The following is a 13,804-nucleotide window of genomic DNA, read 5'->3' as shown; positions in this document are numbered from 1 at the left end:
CGGGCTGCAGGCCGCCGCTGAAGACTCCGGGCTGCAGGCCGCCGCTGAAGACTCCGGGCTGCAGGCCGTCTCAGGAGGTTCCGGACTGCAGGCCGTCTCAGGAGGTTCCGGACTGCAGGCCGTCTCAGGAGGTTCCGGACTGCAGGCCGTCTCAGGAGGTTCCGGACTGCAGGCCGTCTCAGGAGGTTCCGGAATGCAGGCCGTTTCAGGAGGTTCTGAACCGCGGACCGTCACTGCAGGCTCCGCGCCGTGGATCATCACTGGAGGCTTCGTGCCGTGGATCATCTCTACAGGCTCCGGGCCATGGATCATCCCTACAGGCTCCAGGCCATGGATCATCCCTACAGGCTCCGGGCCATGGATCATCCCTACAGGCTCCGGGCCATGGATCATCTCGACATGCTTCGGACCATAGATCATCACTGGAGGCTTCTGGAATAGGTCTCACCGGACTAGGGAACGTCGCTGGGAGTTCTGGACTAGGGAATGTCGCTGGAGGCTTCCTTCGTGGAGCTGGAATAGGTCTCACCGGACTAAGGAACGTCGCTCGGAGTTCTGGACTAGGGAACGTCGCTGGAGGCTCCAGACTGGAGAGCGTCGCTGGAGGCCAGGTGCGCAGAGCAGGCACAGGGTATACTGGGCCGTGGAGGTGCACTGGAGATCTGGAGCTTATGGCTGGCACAACCCATCCTGGCTGGATAACCACCGTAGCCCGACAAGCGCGAGGCATTGTGACAGGTCGCACAGGTTTGTGTTGGCGAACTGGGGGTAGCGTGCGTAGAGCTGTCGCAGGATAACCTGGGCCGAAAAGACGCACCGGAGACCAGGAACGCTGAGCAGGCATACTCCTTCCTGGCTGAATGCCAACTCTAGCACAGCACCTGTGAGGAGCTTGCACCGAGCGCACCGGGTTGTAGCTGCACACTGGCGACACAGTGCGTATCTCAGCATAACATGGTGCTTGCTCGATCACTCGCCCCCGCACGGGGAGTTGGCTCAGGTCTCCAACCAAACATTTTTTGGGGGCTGTCTCTCGCACTTGCCTAGTGGTTTGTACAGCGCCTCATAATAACGGCGTTCCGCTTTAGCTGCCTCAATCTCCTCCCTCGGACGGCGATACTCCCCAGCCTGCCTCCAGGGTCCTTTTCCGTCCAGAATTTCTTCCAAGGTCCATTCATCTGCACGCTGCTTGGTCCTTTTGTGGTGGGCAGTTCTGTAACGGCTGTCGTATAGAGGGGACCAAGGCGCAGCGTGTTGAGTGCTCATAATTACTGTTTATTAAACTTAGAACACTAAAGAAAATAACAAAGAGAAAACGAACAGCTAAGAGTTCTGTCAGGTACTGAAGTCTACACAGAACACAACTAAACAGAATACAACTGCCCACAAACACACTAGAAAAAAAAAACATAAATATGATCTCCAATTAGAGACAACGCGAACCAGCTGCCTCTAATTGGAGATCATCCCAAAAACCTCCAACATTGAAATAGAATACTAGAACAAAACATAGAAAACATAGAAAACATAGACAAACCACCCAAAACACCCCCTGTCACCTACTCTACTATAGAAAATGACATCTTACTAGGGTCAGGACGTGACAGTTTATTGTTATGTGGATATTGTCAGGCGCCATACTTTTGTTATGTTCCGTGTTTTTGGCACATTTATGTTTTTATGTGCTGTCGTTTTTGGACCAGAATTAAAGTGCGCCTGTTTACTACACTCTGCTCTCCTGCACCTCCCGTACACACCCCTAACACCCTTCCTCACAAATGCCAACAAGATACTTACTTCTTGTGGAGTCTTTGCCTTGAAAGTATGTATGAGAGTATAAGTAATGCACAATTAACCTACTGAAAGTATACTGACTAAAAGGCAAAACAGAACTGTCAAATGATATTATAGCTGTTTCGTTGTATACTTGGATAATTAGAATCTTAAGTGTAACATAATTTTGTTGGAGAAGACTGAAATGCCCATCAAATATTTTTCCCAGTTTGCTGAAGGTGTTCTGAAGGAGGAGCCTTTTCAAAAACGGACAAAGATGAGGAGTCTTTTCAAATACGGACAAAGATGTTATCATGAGAAAAGAAATAGCAGTCACTCTCCTCCAAAACACTGGTATGTTCAATTTCTAATTTAATATAATTGTAGATAAAAAAAACATTTATATGGATCTTTCAAGGTTATCTCTGATCCAACTTCTGACTAGATGGCTACTAAAACACATGTATTTAAATAATTGTGTTACAAGAAACCTTTACTATTGTCACGACTTCTGCCGAAGTCGATGCCCCTCCTTGTTCGGGTGGTGCTCGGCGATCGACGTCACCGGTCTTCCAGCCATCACTGATCCATTTTTCATTTTCCATTGGTTTTGTCTTGTTTTCCTACACACCTGTTTCCAATCCCATTCATTACATGTTGTGTATTTAACCCTCTGTTTTCCCCTCATGTCCTTGTTCGAGATTGTTTTGTTTGTTATTGATTTTCGTGTATTTTTTTGTATTGGTGAGCTATGGGTATTTTTACCCATGTTATTTTATGTACGTTGGTTTTTGGAGTTCGTGTTAGTTTATTATTTATTAAACAACTCCAGTTATACCAAGTTGGTTTCTCCTGCGCCTGACTTCCTTGCCACCTACACACACGTCGATGACAACTATTCCCTTGTTCCCTGTTCCCTGTTTGCTCTGAAAAATACATGTAAAGATGTATAGACTATTTGACATGTTTTGCTAGATGACCTGAGCCACTTCTGTGGGGAGGTGGACAATAATGAGGAAAACACTGGGTAACTGGGTAATTGCTTGTTCACTTCTAAAGGCACATTTTTACGAGTACGAATTTGTATAAGCAGTAATATTTATAGTGGTAGTATTATCCGCTATGTCTGACAATGAAATAATTGTAACTCAAGAAAATGTATTTAAAGTTTAAAATATCTTAACATTTTTCACCATACATTTCAGATTGGTTGTGGAACCATCGCTGCCCACGATGGTTCCACCAGTCCTGTATGAAAACTTTCCCATCATTCGAGGATTATGTCTGCGCTGCCTGTCAGGACTAGGTTAGGCATGAGTTTCAGGTGACGGTATCACCTGGAAAATGTTCCATAAAAAGTGGACTAAATGTTCAGTCGAGCTGTTGCTGCTTTCCAATATTTGTTTAGGTTATTTATTGTCTTTTTATATTATATTTATTGTAATTTTCTATCTTATTATGCAAAGATAAAAACGTGTATTTCCTATTTAATGTTTGTTAACAAACGTAACTTTCTGTGATGTTTTTGTGTTATTGTGTGATAATATTTGTGTATTATCTTTATTTTCTTAAACATTACAAAATGTTTCTAAAATAAATGTTTATGTTTCTTCATAATCTAATTTGGATTTCTACTGGTCGACATGAGCTACCAAAATGATTCAGAAGTCTGCCAGGCAATGCAGTCCCAAGATAAACGGTGGGGGGGAATTTTGCCAGGCAAGAAAATAGCCTTCCCGAAATCCTTCCCCTCTTCTAATATCCTTAATTTTGTGGCTAAGGTCAAATACTTTCTGTGGCACACACTACTGGTCAACATGAGCTACCAAAATGATTCAGAAATGTGACAGGTCTTGCAGTCCCAAGATAGAAGGGGGGGATGGGGGGATTTCGTCAGGCAACAAAAAAGTAAAATACTTTCTATAGAACAAACTTAACAATTAGCCTTTTAAAATGATAAACTTGGATTAGCTACACAATGTGCCATTGGAACACATGAGTGATGGTTGCTGGTAATGGGCCTCTGTATGCCTATGTAGATATTCAATAAAAAATCAGCCGTTTCCAGCTACAATAGTCATTTACAACATTAACAATGCCTACACTGTATTTCTGACCAATTTGATGTTATTTTAACAGACAAAAAATTAGCTTTTCTTTAAAAAACAAGGACATTTCTAAGCGACCCCAAACTCTTGAGCGGAAGTGTAGTTATTGTAAAAAATCTGATAAAACAAAATCAAAACCGTGATCATTTCTTTCATAATCACTCAGCACTAGTGTTTAGGATTAGGGGGTACCATGAAAGTTTAGAATTAATTGCATCAGATTACAGAAAATCCAGATTACAATTACCGGTCCATTTGTACCCGATAAAATGATATCAATTTACAAATATGTCTTAAAATATAGAATTACAGCAGGCATGCATCTGAGGAGAATCTCAGACTCAGAAACATAATTGTGCTTTGCAAAGTGTCCCACAGACAGAACAATTCATTTAGAAATATACTCTCCTCTCACTGTCTGTACATCCAAAGAGCTATTACTAGTTACCCATACATTTACAGATAAGGCCAGTGAAAATCAAAACACTGCCAAAGGTAGGCTACACATCATCACTTGACACATCTGTTCAGTGATTTTAGATATTTATCAAATCAAATCAAATGTATTTATATAGCCCTTCTTACATCAGCTGATATCTCAAAGTGCTGTGCAGAAACCCAGCCTGTGGTTCCTTATCTTGAAAACTGTCACACCCTGATCTGTTTCACCTGTCTTTGTGCTTGTCTCCACCCCCCTCAAGGGCACTCGGAGTGTGGTGTCAGGAAAACAACCTCTCACTCAATGTCAAGAAAACAAAGGAGATGATCGTGGACTTCAGGAAACAGCAGAGGGAGCACTCCCCTATCCACATCAACAGAACAGCAGTGGAGAAGGTGGAAAGTTTCGGCGTACACATCACAGACAAACTGAAATGATCAACCCACACAGACAGTGAGGTGAAGAAGGTTCAACAGCGCCTCTTCAACCTCAGGAGGCTGAAGAAATTTGTCTTGTATCAACCACCCGAGCCACTGCCTGTTCACACCGCTACCATCCAGAACGCAATGGCCACTTGAATAAATGGATTGCTAGACACTTTATACATTGCCACTCTAAATAATCCCACTTTAATAATGTTTACATATCTTACATTACTCATATCATATGGATATACTATATTTTATGCCATCTATTGCACCTTGCCTATGCCGCTCGGCCATCGCTCATCCACATACTTACATGTACATATTCTCATTCACTCCTTTAGATTTGTGTGTATTAGGTAGTTGTTGGGAAATTGTTAGATTACTTGTTAGATATTACTGCACTGTCGGAACTAGAAGCACAAGCATTTCGCTACACTCGCATTAACATCTGCTAACCATGGGCTAACCATGATTTGATTTGTCTACCATCTTCCCCATTATCCCCAGTGTATTTATACCTGCGTTCTCTATTTGTCTGTTGCTCCTGTTTTCCTATTCTCTGTTTTTTAGCCCTCCCTGTTCTGCCTGCCCTGACACTGAGCCCGCCTGCCTGACCATTCAGCCTGCCCTGACCTTGAGCCTGTCTGCCCCCCTGTACCTTTCGGACCGACCTGGTTAATTAACTTCTGCCTGTCCTCGACCTGCCTATTGCCTGCCCCTTGTATTTGAATAAATATCAGACACTCAAACCATCTGCCTCCAGTGTCTGCATCTGGGTCTCGCCCCGTGTCATTATAGAAAACAGTCTATGAACAAGAAGTGACTCGAATACACACTTTTGGATTTGTTAAACAAGCCACTGCCAGCAGTTATCAACATGAGCATTTTGGCATTCCCCATGTAAGTCAAGTCACTGAAATGAAAGCCCTTAACCAACAATGCAGATTTAAGAAAAAATAAGCGTTAAGTAAAAAATAGATAAGTAAAAATGTAGAATAAAAGTTAGAAATAATTAAAGAGCAGCAGTAAAATAACAATAGCAAGGCTATATACAAGGGGTTCCGGTACAGAGTCAATGTGTGGGGGCACCGGTTAGTCAAGGTAATTGAGGTAATATATACTGCTCAAAAAAATAAAGGGAACACTAAAATAACACATCCTAGATCTGAATGAATGAAATAATCTTATTAAATACTTTTTTCTTTACATAGTTGAATGTGCTGACAACAAAATCACACAAAAATAATCAATGGAAATCCAATTTATCAACCCACGGAGGTCTGGATTTGGAGTCACACTCAAAATTAAAGTGGAAAACCACACTACAGGCTGATCCAACTTTGATGTAATGTCCTTAAAACAAGTCAAAATGAGGCTCAGTAGTGTGTGTGGCCTCCACGTGCCTGTATGACCTCCCTACAACGCCTGGGCATGCTCCTGATGAGGTGGCGGATGGTCTCCTGAGGGATCTCCTCCCAGACCTGGACTAAAGCATCCGCCAACTCCTGGACAGTCTGTGGTTCAACGTGGCGTTGGTGGATGGAGCGAGACATGATGTCCCAGATGTGCCCAATTGGATTCAAGTCTGGGGAATTTGTGGAACTGCTGACACACTCGAGCCACATGAGGTCTAGCATTGTCTTGAATCAGGAGGAACCCAGGGCCAACCGCACCAGCATATGGTCTCACAAGGGGTCTGAGGATCTCATCTCAGTACCTAATGGCAGTCAGGCTACCTCTGGCGAGCACATGGAGGGCTGTGCGGCCCCCCAAAGAAATGCCACCCCACACCATGACTGACCCACCGCCAAACCGGTCATGCTGGAGGATGTTGCAGGCAGCAGAACGTTCTCCACGGAGTCTCCAGACTCTGTCACGTCTGTCACGTGCTCAGTGTGAACCTGCTTTCATCTGTGAAGAGCACAGGGCGCCAGTGGCGAATTTGCCAATCTTGGTGTTCTCTGGCAAATGCCAAATGTCCTGCACGGTGTTGGGCTGTAAGCACAGCCCCCACCTGTGGACGTCGGGCCCTCATACCACCCTCATGGAGTCTGTTTCTGACCGTTTGAGCAGACACATGCACATTTGTGGCCTGCTGGAGGTCATTTTGCAGGGCTCTGGCAGTGCTCCTCCTGCTCCTCCTTGCACAAAGGCGGAGGTAGCGGTCCTACTGCTGGGTTGTTGCCCTCCTACGGCCTCCTCCCCGTCTCCTCATGTACTGGCCTGTCTCCTGGTAGTGCCTCCATGCTCTGGACACTACGCTGACAGACACAGCAAACCTTCTTGCCACAGCTCGCATTGATGTGCCATCCTGGATGAGCTGCACTACCTGAGCCACTTGTGTGGGTTGTAGACTCCGTCTCATGCTACCACTAGAGTGAAAGCACCGCCAGCATTCAAAAGTGACCAAAACATCAGCCAGGAAGCATAGGAATTGAGAAGTGGTCTGTGGTCACCACCTGCAGAACCAGTTCTTTATTGCGGGTGTCTTGCTAATTGCCTATAATTTCCACCTGTTGTCTATTCCATTTGCACAACAGCATGTGACATTTATTGTCAATCAGTGTTGCTTCCTAAGTGGACAGTTTGATTTCACAGAAGTGTGATTAACTTGGAGTTACATTGTGTTGTTTAAGTGTTCCCTTTATTTTTTTGAGCAGTGTATGTACATGTAGGTAAAGTTAAAGTGACTAAACAGAGAGTAGCAGCAGCGTAAAGGGGGGGGGGGGCAATGCAAATAGTCTGGGTAGCCATTTGATTAGATGGTCAGGTGTCACGGTTGTCGTATAATGAAGGAGCCGACCAAAGCGCAGCGTGTGTATCGTTCCACATTTTCTTTATTAAACTGTGAAACTATGCAATACATACAAATAAACTAAAGAACAAAAACAACAAACCGTGACGAAGAGGTGAACCATACACTAACTCAAAAATAATCTCCCACAAACCCAGGTGGGAAAAACAACTACTTAAGTATGATCTCCAATTAGAGACAACGATGACCAGCCTCTAATTGGAGATCATCCCAAAAAGCAACAACATAGAAATAAAAAAACTAAAACATAACAACATAGAAAATCTAAACTAGAAAAAAACCCTGTCACGCCCTGACCTACTCTACCATAGAAAATAACAGCTGTCTATGGTCAGGACGTGACATTAGGAGTCTTATGGCTTGGGGGTAGAAGCTGTTAAGAAGTCTTTTGCACATAGACTTTCATAGACTATCATCTCCTTTGTCTTGATCACGTTGAGGGAGAGGTTGATGTCCTGGCACCACATGGCCAGGGCCCTGTTTCAGAAAGTGGGTTTAGTGAAAACTCAAAGTTATTTGACTCTCTGGATTTTCAGTTTCACAAAGCCAGTTCAGCTTAACTCTGAGCCAGTTACTATGGCAACATACTCTGTGAAGCTAACCTGCTCATTGGCAGGTTTTCTTCAACTAACCCTGAGTTTCTCCTCCTCTTTAGCTGAAGCCTTGCAGACTGAAGGAGGTGTCAGACATGGCGTGTCCTTTTCTTGAAGAGCCAGTTGATATTGAAGCACAAATAGTCCACATAAATCTCCGTCAGGAGAGGGTGATCAGACCCTGCTTGGATGTTTTATCATTCCATGATGATTATCTGTTTGAGTGTTTCAGTTTTTCTGCACAATCGATCATTCATCTGAACAATATTCTCAGCCCTCATATCGCTCATATGACACATCGTGGACATGCTCTCAGTTCAGAACAAATTCTTTGTGTTGCACTTCGTTTTTTTGCCAACGGGAGTTTACTATATAACATTGGTGACGCTGAGCACATTTCCAAGGCAACCATCTGTCGGGCTGTCAGAAATGTGACTCTTGCACTGAAACGTTTACTGTACACTTTTGTGGTGTTCCCAAGTCACAGACCCACAGCATTAATGTGCAGGTCAGCATAAATTGCAGCCTTTAGCATTCCAAATGAAAGATACTTCACAATACAGCTACTGCAGCTAATTACTGTTCTGCACTGTGAAGATAATACAGCCCACACCATCAGCAATGTGGAAACAAGGTGTGCATGACCCTCACATTTTTCGTGAGTGTACACTGAGAGCTAGATTTGCCAGTGGTGAGTTTATTTCCTGATAACGATCCTGACCACCCGCTGACGCACCAGATGGAAGAGCAGTCAGAGACACAATATGCTACCATCATTTCTGATTGACCCATCACCTCACCAGTGTCAAATAAATACTCCACAGATTTGTCATATCCCTTTATGACAAATCTGTGGAGTATTTAGAGGACTTACAACTGCATGGAGGTCTGTTATGGCAGAAAGCTCCACCAGACAGATTTACACCATCAGTAACTGGTAGAAGATGAAGAAGATTTGACAATTACATTTTACCCCAACTAATTTGAATTTTGTTTTTACAACAGTGTGCAGGCCACATCACAATTTTTCAAATATATAACTCGGAGTCACCTTAAAATAGATTTTGATGTCTGAAGGACAACTAAGAATCTGAAAAAGTAACAGCAGTCAATTACAAAGAATTGTACCGCTACAAGAAAATCAATGTGCAAAGTGTTTAAAATGGATGGGTGGGCATCACTGAGGTAACGCTGGCAAAAGGATGAATGTACGTATATCATTCATTTGAATAACTAACCTCTTATGTAGGCTCCTGTGCCCTGGGGGGTGGTTGGGTCAGATGAGCTTCCTCCAGAGATGCCTTTAGCAATAGGTTGCCCACTGTTTTCACTGAGGGCCTTTTCTTCAGCCTCTGTGAGTGCTCGTGGTGGTGGATCCCCACCTGTTTTTCGGCCATCAGCCTTTTTTCTGTTGGCTATAATGGAGGTCAAATTTGAAATGTATAGTAAGCACAAATGTATATTTCATCTTCAGTTGCTGCCAAGTACGTTTTGTGCCTGCTGGGTTTCACCTGCATAAATATATTACTCATCCCCAGTCTAATGGCCAGTCGGAGAAAACAAATCAGGACCTGGAGACGACTCTTCGTTGCCTCGTCTCCACCAATCCCACCACCTGGCGCCAGCAACTCGTGTGGGTGGAATAAATCAAATCAAATTTTATTTGTCACATGCGTCGAATACAACAGGTGAAATGCTTACATACAAGCACTTAACCAACAATGCAGATTTAAGAAAAAATAAGTGTTAAGTAAAAAATAGATAAGTAAAAATGTAAAATAAAAGTTAGAAATAATTAAAGAGCAGCAGTAAAATAACAATAGCGAGGCTACATACAAGGGGTTCCGGTACAGAGTCAATGTGTGGGGGCACCGGTTAGTCAAGGTAATTGAGGTAATATATGTACATGTAGGTAAAGTTAAAGTGACTAAACAGAGAGTAGCAGCAGCGTAAAAGGGGGGGGGGGCAATGCAAATAGTCTGGGTAGCCATTTGATTAGATGGTCAGGAGTCTTATGGCTTGGGGGTAGAAGCTGTTAAGAAGTCTTTTGCTCATAGACTTTCACAGACAATCATTTCCGTTGTCTTGATCACGTTGAGGGAGAAGTTGTTGTCCTGGCACCACACGGCCAGGGCCCTGTTTCAGAAAGTGAAAACTCAGAGTTACTGAGGGCCTTTTCTTCAGCCTCTGTGAGTGCTCGTGGTGGTGGACCCCCACCTGTTTTTCGGCCATCAGCCTTTTTTCTGTTGGCTATAATGGAGGTCAAATTTGAAATGTATATTAAGCACAAATGTATATTTCATCTTCAGTTGCTGCCAAGTACATTTTGTGCCTGTTGCGTTTCACCTGCATAAATATTCAGCAAGCGCACTCACATGCGCGCGCACTCACACACACACACACACACACACACACACACACACACACACACACACACACACACACACACACACACACACACACACACACACACACACACACTCAGCAAAAAAAGAAACTGCCCTTTTTCAGGACCCTGTCTTTCAAAGATAATTCGTAAAAATCTAAATAACTTCACAGATCTTCATTGTAAAGGGTTTAAACACTGTTTCCCTTGTTAAATGAACCATGAACAATGAATGAACATGCACCTGTGGAACGGTCATTAAGACATTAACAGCTTACAGACGATAGGCAATTAAGGTCACAGTTATGAAAACTTAGGACACTAAAGAGGCCTTTCTACTTACTCTGAAAAACACCAAAAGAAAGATGCCCAGGGTCCCTGCTCATCTGCGTGAATGTGCCTTAGGCATGCTGCAAGGATGGCATGAGGACTTCAGATGTCGCTAGGGAAATACATTGCGTGGTCCTGCACGCCTCCAACACAATCATCAAGTTTGCAGACGACACTACAGTGGTAGGCTTGATTACCAACCATGACGAGACGGCCTACAGGGAGGAGGTGAGGGCCCTCAGAGTGTGGTGTCAGGAAAATAACCTCCCACTCAATGTCAACAAAACAAAGGAGATGATCGTGGGCTTCAGGAAACAGCAGAGGGAGCAGCCCCCTACACATCGACGGGACAGTAGTGCAGAAGGTGGAAAGTTTTAAGTTGCTTGTGGTACACATCACAGACAAACTGAAATGGTCCACCCACACAGACAGCGTGGTGAAGAAGGTGCAACAGCGCCTCTTTAACCTCAGGAGGCTGAAGAAATTTGGCTTGTCATCAAAAACACTCAAACTTTTACAGATGCACAATCGAAAGCATCCTGTCGGGCTGTATCACCGCCTGGTATGGCAACTACTCCGCCCACAACCATAAGGCTCTCCAGTGAGTCTGCACAACGCTTCACTGGGGGCAAACTACCTGCCCTCCAGGACACCTACACCACCCAATGTCACAGGAAGGCCAAAAAGATCATCAAGGACAACAACCACCCAAGCCACTGCCTGTTCACCCCGCTATCATCCAGAAGGCGAGGTCAGTACAGGTGTATCAAAGCTGGGATCAAGAGACTGAAAAACGGCTTCTATCTCAAGCCCATCAGACTGTTAACCTCTATGGGACCCCTTCCCGTTCTCATCCCATTAATGGGATTGATTTTGACAACAGCCAGTGGAAAATCAGAGCGCCAAATTTAAAACAGCTAAAATCTCATAATTCCATTTTCTCAAACAATCAACTATTTTACACCATTTTAAAGATAAACCTCTCGTTAATCTAACCACATTGTCCAATTTCAAAAAGGCTTTATGGCGAAAGCATAAAATTAGAAACACCACACAGCCATTTTCCAAGCAACTAGATGCATCACAAAAACCCAAAACACAGCTAAATGAAGCACTAACCTTTGACGATCTTCATCAGATGACACTCCTAGGACATTATGTTACACAATACATGTATGTTTTGCTCGATAAAGTTCATATTTATATCCAAAAACAGCATTTTACATTGGCGCGTAATGTTGAGAAATGATTTCCCTCCAAACCTCCAGTGAACGAGCACAATGAGCACACATAGTACGTAAATTCTCATCGTAAACATTGATCAATATAGAAGTGTTATGCACAGAATTATAGATACACTTCTCCTAAATGTAATCGCTTTGTCAGATTTCAAAAAAGGTTCACGGCGAAAGCACAATTTGCAATAATCTGAGTACAGCCCAGATGACACTAACAACTAGCAAACAGAAACCCGCTATCTTGGTGTCAATAAAACTAAGAAATTACATTATAAATATTCACTTACCTTTGATTATCTTCAACAGAATGCACTCCTAGGAATCCCAGCTCCACAATAAAAGTTTGATAAAGTTCATATTTATTTCCAAATAATCAATTTTGTTCGCGCGTTAGGTTCACTATCCAAATCCACAACGCGCATGCTTACTTAGTCCAGACGAAAAGTCAAAAAAGTTATACTACAGTTTGTAGAAACATGTCAAACGATGTATAGAATCAATCTTTAGGTTGTTTTTATCATATACCTTGAATAAAATTCCAACCGGACCTATCCGTTCTCTTTAGGAGTGAATATGAACTCAGCTCGCTCCCAAGTCATTGTGCGTGACTTGAGCCCATGCATTATAATGGGACACCAGTTTACCACAGCTGGTATTCCCTTCAAATTCACCATAGGTATCCCATAGAACACCGTTCTAAAGACTGCTGACATCTAGTGGAAGCTTTAGGAAGTGCAAAATGAACCCTAAGTCACTGTATACAGTCAAGGCAATCACCTGAAAGGACTACAAGCACCAGACTTCCCACTTCCTGCTTGACTTTTTCTCAGGTTTTTGCCTGCCATATGAGTTCTGTTATACTCACAGACACCATTCAAACAGTTTTAGAAACTTCAGAGTGCTTTCTATCCACATCTACTAATAGTATGCATATTCTAGTTTCTGGGCCAGAGTAGTAACCTGTTCAAATTTGGTACGTTTTTCATCCGGCCGTGAAAATACTGCCCCCTAGCCCTAAGAGGTTTTAAACAGCCATCACTAACTTTGAGTGGCTGCTGCCAACATACTGACTCAATCTCTAGCCAGTTAAATAATTAAAAATTGGATTTAATAAATGTATCACTAGTCACTTTACACAATAATTTATATAATGTTTACATACCCTACATTACTCATCTCATATGTATATACTGTACTCTATACCATCTACTGCATCTTGCCTATGCCGCACGGCCATCGCTCATCCATATATTTATATGTACATATTCTTATTCATTCCTCTACACTTGTGTGTATAAGGTAGTGTGTTGTGAAATTGTTAGATTACTTGTTAGATATTACTGCACGGTCGGAACTAGAAGGACAAGCATTTCGCTACACTCGCATTAACATCTGCTAACCATGTGTATGTGACCAATAAAATTTGATTTGATTTGAGTAGGCCATCTATCCCCTTTCTGTTTTTCCTGTACCACCCAAATGTGTGCCTAACCAAGGTACCATGTTAGCTAGCCAGCCAAGTAACATGACTAAACAAGGTTGTTTGTTATCAAACCAAAAACCTGTGGCCTGCGACATGGTTAATAAAATGATGTAAAATGTGTGCCAATTCACGGTATGAAGGGGAGAAGGTAGCTCCGGTAATATGAGGCATAACTTTTTAGTGCATGACTTTCACTGTGCTCTGTTTTTCC

This window comes from Salmo trutta, chromosome 21, assembly GCF_901001165.1.
Source record: "Salmo trutta chromosome 21, fSalTru1.1, whole genome shotgun sequence".
NCBI classification, from domain to species: Eukaryota; Metazoa; Chordata; class Actinopteri; order Salmoniformes; family Salmonidae; genus Salmo; species Salmo trutta.
The sequence above is the reverse complement of the archived record's forward strand: the minus strand, read 5'-3'. Positions refer to the sequence as shown.